The sequence below is a fragment of the Cibotium barometz genome, chromosome 50 (genome assembly GCF_041138505.1).
Source record: "Cibotium barometz isolate CiBa-2024 chromosome 50, ASM4113850v1, whole genome shotgun sequence".
Classification (NCBI taxonomy): domain Eukaryota; kingdom Viridiplantae; phylum Streptophyta; class Polypodiopsida; order Cyatheales; family Cibotiaceae; genus Cibotium; species Cibotium barometz.
Window position 1 is genome coordinate 15,299,538 of NC_141095.1, and position 8,954 is coordinate 15,308,491.

An 8,954-nucleotide genomic window follows, 5' to 3' on the forward strand; every position below is an offset into this window, starting at 1 on the left:
CTTCAGAGCATACACTACTGAGAGTAACTCCAAGTCATGGTGGACGACATAATTTCTCTCATATGTTTTGAGTTTTCTGGACTCATAGGCCACTGCATAACCTTCCTACATTAGAGCACCGCCTAAGGCAAACCCACTGGCATCAGTAACTACCTCAAAGGGTTTGGTAAAATCTGGCAATTTAAGGACAGGGTTGGTTACTAAGGCTGTCTTTAGTTTATCAAAGGCACTCTGACACATTGTAGTCCACTGAAAAAGTGTACTCTTCTTGAGAAGGTTACTTAAGGGGGATGCTATCTGAGCATACCTAGGTATAAAGATCCTATACCATCTGGTTAACCCTAGGAATCCTCTGACTTCCTTTACTGACTTGGGTTAGGGCCATTCTATGACTGCTTGGATCTCTGCGGGGTTAGGGCCATTCTACAACTGCTTGGATCTTTGCGGGGTTAGGGAAAACTCCATCCTTTGATACTATGAATCCCAAGTATTCCACCTGGCCAACAGAGAAAGAACATTTGCTCTTCTTTGCAAAGAGTTGGTGTTTCCTTAGGATTTCGAGGACCTTGCGCACATGATCTTCATGGTCCGCAGCATTCTTTGAGTATACCAAGATATCATCAAAGAAGACAAGAACAAAATCATCCAAGTATTCTTTGAGAATATCTTGCATAAGACGATTGAATGTCGTCAGGGCATTAGTCAATCCAAACGGCATGACTGTGAACTCATAATTCCCGTAGTGAGTATTGAATGATGTCTTTGGGATGTCCTGCTCCTCCTTGATTCTGATTTGGTAGTACCCGGATTTGATATCTATCTTTGTGAACATTTGGGTCCCACTTAACCGATCCAGAAGTTCATCAATCGTAGGAATAGGATACTTATTCTTAATTGTTAATTGATTCAATCCTCTCTGTAGTCAATACAGAGTCTTAACGTTCCATCTTTCTTTTTTTAAAAGAGAACAGGCGTACCCCAAGGTGAGACACTGGGTCTGACGAATCCCTATTCTAATAGTTTTCTTAACTGTTCCTTAAGTTCTATGGCTTAAGGGATTGGCATTTTGTATGCACGTTGGGTTATTGGCTGAGCTCCGGGGGTTAATTCGATCTCATGATCTACTTCACGAGATGGAGGAATCTCAGTCAGCTCTTAAACACATCTGCATACTCACTTAACCACTCTGGTTCTTTAGCCTTGCATTTTATGTCTACTAGATTCATTTTAATGACATACACAGCTTGCCTCTTTCTGAGCCCTTTTAATAATCTGAAAGCCTTGAATAATTGTAGCATTGGGGATGTGGAAATTCCAATTCCTTGAACTTTACTCCTGTGAAGGTCAAGGAAATAGATGGCTCCTTTGTGACAATGAATGTCAGCCTGATTCTTTTGGAGCCAATCCATTCCAAGGATTCCATCATATATTCCCAGGGTTAGGACTCTGAAACTGGCACTCTGTTACGTTCCTTTGTGACAATGAATGTCAGCCTGATTCTTTTGGAGCCAATCCATTCCAAGGATTCCATCATATATTCCTAGGGTTAGGACTCTGAACTAGCACTCTGTTACGTTCCTTTGTGACAATGAATGTCAGCCTGATTCTTTTGGAGCCAATACATTCCAAGGATTCCATCATATATTCCCAGGGTTAGGACTCTGAACTGGCACTCTATTACATTCCTTTGTGACAATGAATGTCAGCCTGATTCTTTTGGAGCCAATCCATTCCAAGGATTCCATCATATATTCCCAGGGTTAGGACTCTGAACTGGCACTCTGTTACGTTCCCGTCTAGGCTGAACTGAATAAGGTCAGTCTCAAGGTGAGTGAAAAGAATCTTTCCACTGGCTAATTCCACTTACATAGGTTTTCCTGATTTTTGATTTAGGACTAATTTACGTAGACATCCTGGGGAAATAAAAGAATGAGAACTGCCTGAATCAATCAAAAGCTTGAATTTCTTACCCTGGTACTCTGCTGGAGTCTGGAGGACTGAGAATTGACTGTCATTCCCTTGATGCTCTATTGCTGCATAGATCTGTCCTTTTTCTTCCTCTACTTCCTCAGCTATGGTGGCTGCTCTGGCTGCTGCAATAATCTGAGGTGGAACTCTCTCTCTTTGGTTACTCCAATTCTAAGAGGGAGTTTGGAGATTGCTTTGCATGGAGGCTGCAGAGGCTGACCTGGCACTCTTCTTGGGTTACCCTGATTTTGGCGTGGGGGACCCTGATTGGTTTGATGTGAAGGAGTCGGTCTTTGAACTCTGGGACCCTGGCTTCCTTGGCCCACCGAAGGAGGTGGGCAATCCTTGAGCTGGTGCCCAAATCCCTAACATCCGAAGCATTTGTTCTCGCTTCAAAGCTCTTCCCTTTGCACTCTAGAGAGAGCCGGAGTTCCTGAGAATGTACTTCGGGGGGAAAGGTCTTCCTTCATTCTTGAAGCTTCCCGTCTTCACATTCTGGTTAGGACCTTGGTGTCTCTTTGGAGGTGAAAAGTAGGAAGAACTTCCCAGTGTCTGAAATCTTTTAAAGGATAAGGGAGCTGGCTTTGGGGTGGGACTTTCACGATGAAGGCTTTGGCAAAGTCCTTTGCCATTCTGACAACTTCTGCCCCATGGAAACTGGCTTGGCATTCTCGACCAGTGTGTTTAAGGGTTTGTTCATTCCCCGAAAGAACCTGGCCATGAGTTGCTCTTCATCTCCTAGAGGTGGTGAATATTTGAGTAGGAGAGCGAAGGCCTAGTGATATTCCTCGATGGTTTTGCTCCCCTGCTTTAGCTCTAAGAATTTGTTTACTTTGGTTTCCAAAAACCCAGGGGGACAAAATCTCTTCCTCAAATAGGTTTTAAGGTCGTTCCAGACTAAGTATTCCTGTTCAGACAGTTGGTGTGGAATTCTTAGCATATTGAAATTAATGGATATTTTATTTTAGATAAATTTATTTTATGCATGAGAAATATTTAAATGATAAAAGAGGAATTCCCATGACATTTGGAATTCAATCATTTAAATGGGAAAAGTGGAATTCTTAGCGTATTGAATTAATGGATATTTTTTTATTAAAATTCAAAGAGAAATTTTAGATAAACTTGTTTAATGCATGAGAAATATCTAAATGATAAAAGAGGAATTTCCATGACATTTGGAATTTAATCATTTAAATGGGAAAAGTGGAATTCTTGGCATACTGAATTAATGGATATTTTTTTAAAAGAAGAGGAATTTTAGATAAATTTATTTGATGATAAAAGAGGAATTCCCATGACATTAAGAATTCAATCAATTAAATGTAAAAAGAGGAACTCCCATGATATTTGAGATCCAAGAAATTAAATGGAAAAAAGAGAAATTTTTAGTATAATTCAATTTATGAATATTTATCAAAAGTGAAATTCTTTTATTCAAAAGAATAATATTGAATTCTTTTATTCAAAAGAAGAATATTGAACATATTTTGCTTGAGAAATTTGGAAAGAATATGAAAATAGCCGTCTCGAGAAAAAGAACCTTTACCTAGGCCAAACAATTGGTAGAAATTTAGAAAAAGTCCCATCGTCACGGTATCGAAGTAGAAAAAGCTACTAAATAGGGATGAGATGTGAAGTAAATGGATGTGGATGTGAATAATGAGATGAGAATTAGATGTGAGGCTATGTGAAAGGATGAGATGTAAAGTAAATGTATGTGGATGAGATGTGAAGTAAATGGATGTGAATGATGAGATGAGAATGAGATGAGAGGTTATGTGAAAGGATGAGATATAAAGTAAATGGATGTGGATGTGGATGTGTATATGAAATAATGTGATGTAAATGAATGTGGATGTGAATGATGAGATGTGGATGAATGGATGTGGACGTGGATGTGTATGTGAAAGAATGTGAATGAATGGATGTGGATGTGGATGTGTATGTGAAAGAATGTGAATGAATGGATGTGGATGTGGATGTGGATGTGGATGTGTATGTGAAAGAATGTGATGTAAATGAATGTGGATGTGAATGATGAGATGTGAGGTTATGTGAAAGGATGTGATGTGATGTGATGTAAATGGATAATATGTGATGAGGATAGATGTGGACAGATATGATGAGATTTAATATGATGTGATTGGATGAGAATGGATGGATGATGAGAATACATATGATTGGATGTGGATAGAGTAAAGTAAATTGATTTAAAAGAATGTGGAATAATGGGACATGATGTGGACCAATGTGATAAGATGTGAGTTTATTAGAAACTGTATTTATGATCTATTTTTAAATGATTGTTTTATGTCAAGAATGTTGGGGAAGCATTTTGACCATCTTGTGAATGAGGTCATGGAGACCTAAATGATAAAGTTGCAACAGCTGAGGGAGAGTCAATGGAGGACGTCTCGCGTAGCAAGGTCGCGGCATCTTGTCCACGGTTTAAATGGTCAGCTTCTGGTACGGTGGATGAGGGACCAAGGAAGTGCCCTATGAGTGAAGCACTAGGTGACCTACGAAGGATCCTAAAGGGTGTTAACCATACACTGCTCGGGCTCTAGGTTGTCGAAGATACCCATGCGTTCGTCGAGGAAGAAAATGGAACAAGATGTTAGAGTTGTTTTCTGAAACCGAGCATGCATCCGATTGATTGACCTTGCTGGTCCTCAACGGATGAGTCCATCATGCAGGAAAGAAAAACTATAGAGGAGTTCAACAGAGTTCAAGGGTACAGCTTGGATGATGGCATTATGTATTATAATCATAGGCTATGCATTCCTAATGATGAGGGAACTAAGGATCAAATTCTGAAGGAAGCCCATGACAGCCTTATAGTAGGACATCCAGGTTTCATCAAAACCTACATGTCTGTAAAGAAAAGCTTCTTTTGGCCTGGTCTGAAAAAGGATGTACTGAATCATGTACGTCAATGTCTGGCATGCCAGAAAGTCAAAGCTAAAAGAGTAAAAATGCCTGGGAAGAAGTTACATCCATTGGACATCCCCCAGATTAAGTGGGAATGTATCAGTATGGACTTTATTACTGGATTACCTTTAGTGCAATCAGGTTACAACTCCATTTTTGTGGTAGTGGACAAACTAACCAAAGTTGCCCATCTGATCCCAGTAAAAGAAACCTACACTGCAGTGGATGTGGCTAGAGTGTTCCTCAAAGAAATCTTCAGATAGCATGGTCTACCCAGGAGAATAGTAAGTGATCGAGATCCCAAGTTTACTTCAAGGTTTTGGATTGCATTTTTCAGAGGAGTGGGAACTTTCTTGGATCTCAGCACAGCTTATCACCCTGAGACCGATGGTCAAACTGAAAGGGTAAACTAAGTAATCGAAGATATACTTCAGTCATGCTGTGGGGCAGGGAACCCAAGAAGTGGCTAAGCTATCTGCACCTAGTCGAGTTCGCCTACAATGCTTCTTATCACCGAAGTATCGGGATGAGCCCTTTTAAAGCTCTGTATGGACAAGATTGCTTAACTCCATTAACTTGGTCCGACCCATTGATTAGGGTCGAGATGTCCAGACAGATACTTGATGACATGAAGCAGCAGATGCAGTCAATTCGTAAAGATATTAAAGCTACCCAGGATTGACAAAAGCAGTATGCAAATAAGAAGAGAACAGACAGAAAGTTTGAAGAAGCGGATATGGTCTTCATTAGAGTATGGCCCAAAAGAAGTTCTCTATCTCTTGGGAAGTACAAGAAGTTATCCCCCAGATATTGTAGGCCATATCTGATTACAAAGAAGGTAGGTGACTTAGCCTACGAGCTTCTTCTGCCTCCTCATCTCAAAGTTCATAATGTATTTCATGTAAGCCTTCTAAAGAAATATGTGCCAAGCCCAAATCATGTACTTCATGATGAAATCCTAACCGCTAACCCAAGGGCAGATGGAACTCCAACCTGAAGAAATTCTTGATGTTTGAGAAAAGATTCTCAGGAACATAATTCTCAAAGAATTATTGGTAAAATGAAAATTCTATCCTTTTGAAGATGCCACCTGGGAGAATGAGGTTGATTTATTGTGGGATTACCCCTAGTTTGCGAGATGAGGGCATCTCACGTTTTTCAAGTGGGAGAGAATGTAAGATTCCTCCCCAGCCTCTCAAGATGTCCAGCATCTTCCCCTGTAATCAAATCCCTCTTCAAAAATATAAAAGATCTTGTTTCTACCAGTTTTGGCCTAGAGAGAGAAAATCTTCTAGAGAGTGGTAATTACATTTTTAAATATTTTTGGATAGAAAAATATCTCATCTTATTAAAATAAGTTTCCCTGAAATAGAAGTTCAAAAAGATTTCCAGAAGATGCATTAGAAATTAAGTATAATCTGTTCAAGAGGCATTATCCTAGGGGTCCAGAATTTCAAAAATTTTTAAATTAAGGTTCCTATGGACCAATAAGATTCATCCAAATGTAGGAAGGAGATAAATAGAAGAATAAAAAGAAAATCCCCCAAAAATGAGTAAATACTCACATAAGATGAAGAGCTAACTAAGGACAAGGTTAATAGTTAAAAAAGAGAGATATTTAGATGAAATGATGCATTTTTTACACCTCAATATGGGGGAATTTTCCTCATGAAGGAGGCGCCTATTTCACGTGTGTGGGAGAGTTTTGAACTCCCAAATAATGAGATATTTTTATCTCTCCTCTCTCCTGTTTTAACTAGATCCAAAAAGTGGACTAAACTGACCCAAAAATGGTCAAAAATTGACCAAACTGATTTGGAAAATTCTAGAATTAGTTGGCTTGGTTAGAAGCTCACTTTTTCCTATAAATAGAAGCCTTCCCCTTTGTTGAAGCTTAATAGTGTTTTTGCACTGTTATCCTACTTCTCCCAAGAGTTAGAAAACTGTGAATTTACTCATAATTCATTAGTTTTTTGACCTCCCCTCTTCTAAAGATTGGTGGCCACTCTTGTTTCAACAAGAGTAGGACCCTCAAACCATCAAGCCAAAGGAAAACTCTCAAATTCCTTCGTAAGTTGGAGATTCTTTTCTTTTCTATTCATTTTATGGTTTTTATGATTTTTGTCTTCTCTAAATTGAATGTGATGTTATGCCTCATTGAAAAAAGGCATTCCCCTCTCTTCTTTATTAAATCCAACCATTCTTATCCTAGATGAATTATTCATGGATAAAATTAAGTTTTTCATAATGTTTCTCTTTGATAAAGTAGAAAATGTTTACATTAGAATGATTCAAATACTCTTGGTGAAGTTCTAATGAATTGTAGAGAGTTAAAATTGAAAAATGGTCAGCCATACAAAGGAGGTTATGGCAAAATTTTTCTAAAATTGTGAAAAATAAGTTTTATTTTTTATTCAAAAAGAGTAATTCCCATCGTATATGTATTCTTAAAGTGTTATTTTTCATCCTAGGTATAGAAAAATGCTTACTAAAAATATTTTATAAAAAGAAAGTGTTACTTTCTTTAGAATTGAATTCTATGTATAGAAGGAAGCTTATTGAAATTTTATTTTGATCATAAAAATGTGATTTTCATCAGAAATGATTTTTATGCATAAACTTATGCATAAAAGTAATTTTTTATATTAAAAGTGTGATTTTCATCAAAAATGATTTTTATGCATAAACTTATGCATAAAAGATATTTTTTTATATTAAAAGTGTGATTTTCATCATAAATGATTTTTATGCATAAACATATGCATAAAAGATATTTTTTTATATTAAAAGTGTGATTTTCATCATAAATGATTTTTATGCATAAACATATCCATAAAAGATATATTTTTATATTAAAAGTGTGATTTTCATCATAAATGATTTTTATGCATAAATAGGTGCATCAAAGATATTTTTTAAAATTAAAAGTTTGATTTTCATCATAAATGAATTTTTATGCATAAATGGATGCATAAAAGAAATTCTTTTATATTAAAAGAGTGATTTTTATCATAAATGATTTGTATGCATAAACATATGCATAAAAGATATTCTTTTATATTAAAAGAGTGATTTTTATCATAAATGATTTGTATGCATAAACATATGCATAAAAGATATTTTTTTAATATTAAAAGTGTGATTTTTATCATAAATGATTTTTATGCATAAATGGATGCATAAAAGAAATTCTTTTATATTAAAAGAGTGATTTTTATGATAAATGATTTGTATGCATAAAAGATATTTTTTTATATTAATAGTGTGATTTTTATCATAAATGATTTTTATGCTTAAATGGTTTTATAAAAGAAATTTTATTATATTAAAAGAGTGATTTTCATCATAAATGATTTTTATGATGATAAAAGTGTGACTTTCATCAGAATTAGATTTTATGCATAAATAGATGCATATAGAATGATTATATTTAAATAAGGGTTCTCTTAATCCTCTGTTTAATTTTTGCAAAAATTGGAAAAATGAATAAGTAGATAATCTGTGAGAAGAAATCCTACCGTTTCATATTCACTAAGATGGTAATGAGAAAATTCCATTAAACTATCGAAGTCGGAGATCGAGATAAATGATTATTTTATTCCTCATAAGAAATTCATGTTTTAGAAATCTGTGAGCAAATATTCGTCGAATAAAATTTAGAAAAAGAGAAATTGAAATAGTACCTTTCGAGAAAGATAGTTTAGGAAGAACCTTTCCAGACCCAAATTCTCATTCAGACTATTGACCAAGACCTAATTCCTTTGTCAGTTTCAATCAAGGACGATGTGTCGAGTTCAAGAAAATTGTACTCAAAACACCCACCGAATCTGAAACTAAGTTAAGACTTTTGATTTTGATGTGAGGATCAAGTTAACAGAATTCGAGGAATTATGTTTGGAATTAGACCTGGATCTAGAAGTATTGAAATACAGGTTTAAGATTTATTTATGATATTCAAACAAAATCAAAACTGTAAACTTACATAAAAACCTTGTTTTCTTAAAGGACTGTCTTACGCCAGAATGCTGGTGGAGGGAGCATTTGGCATTATG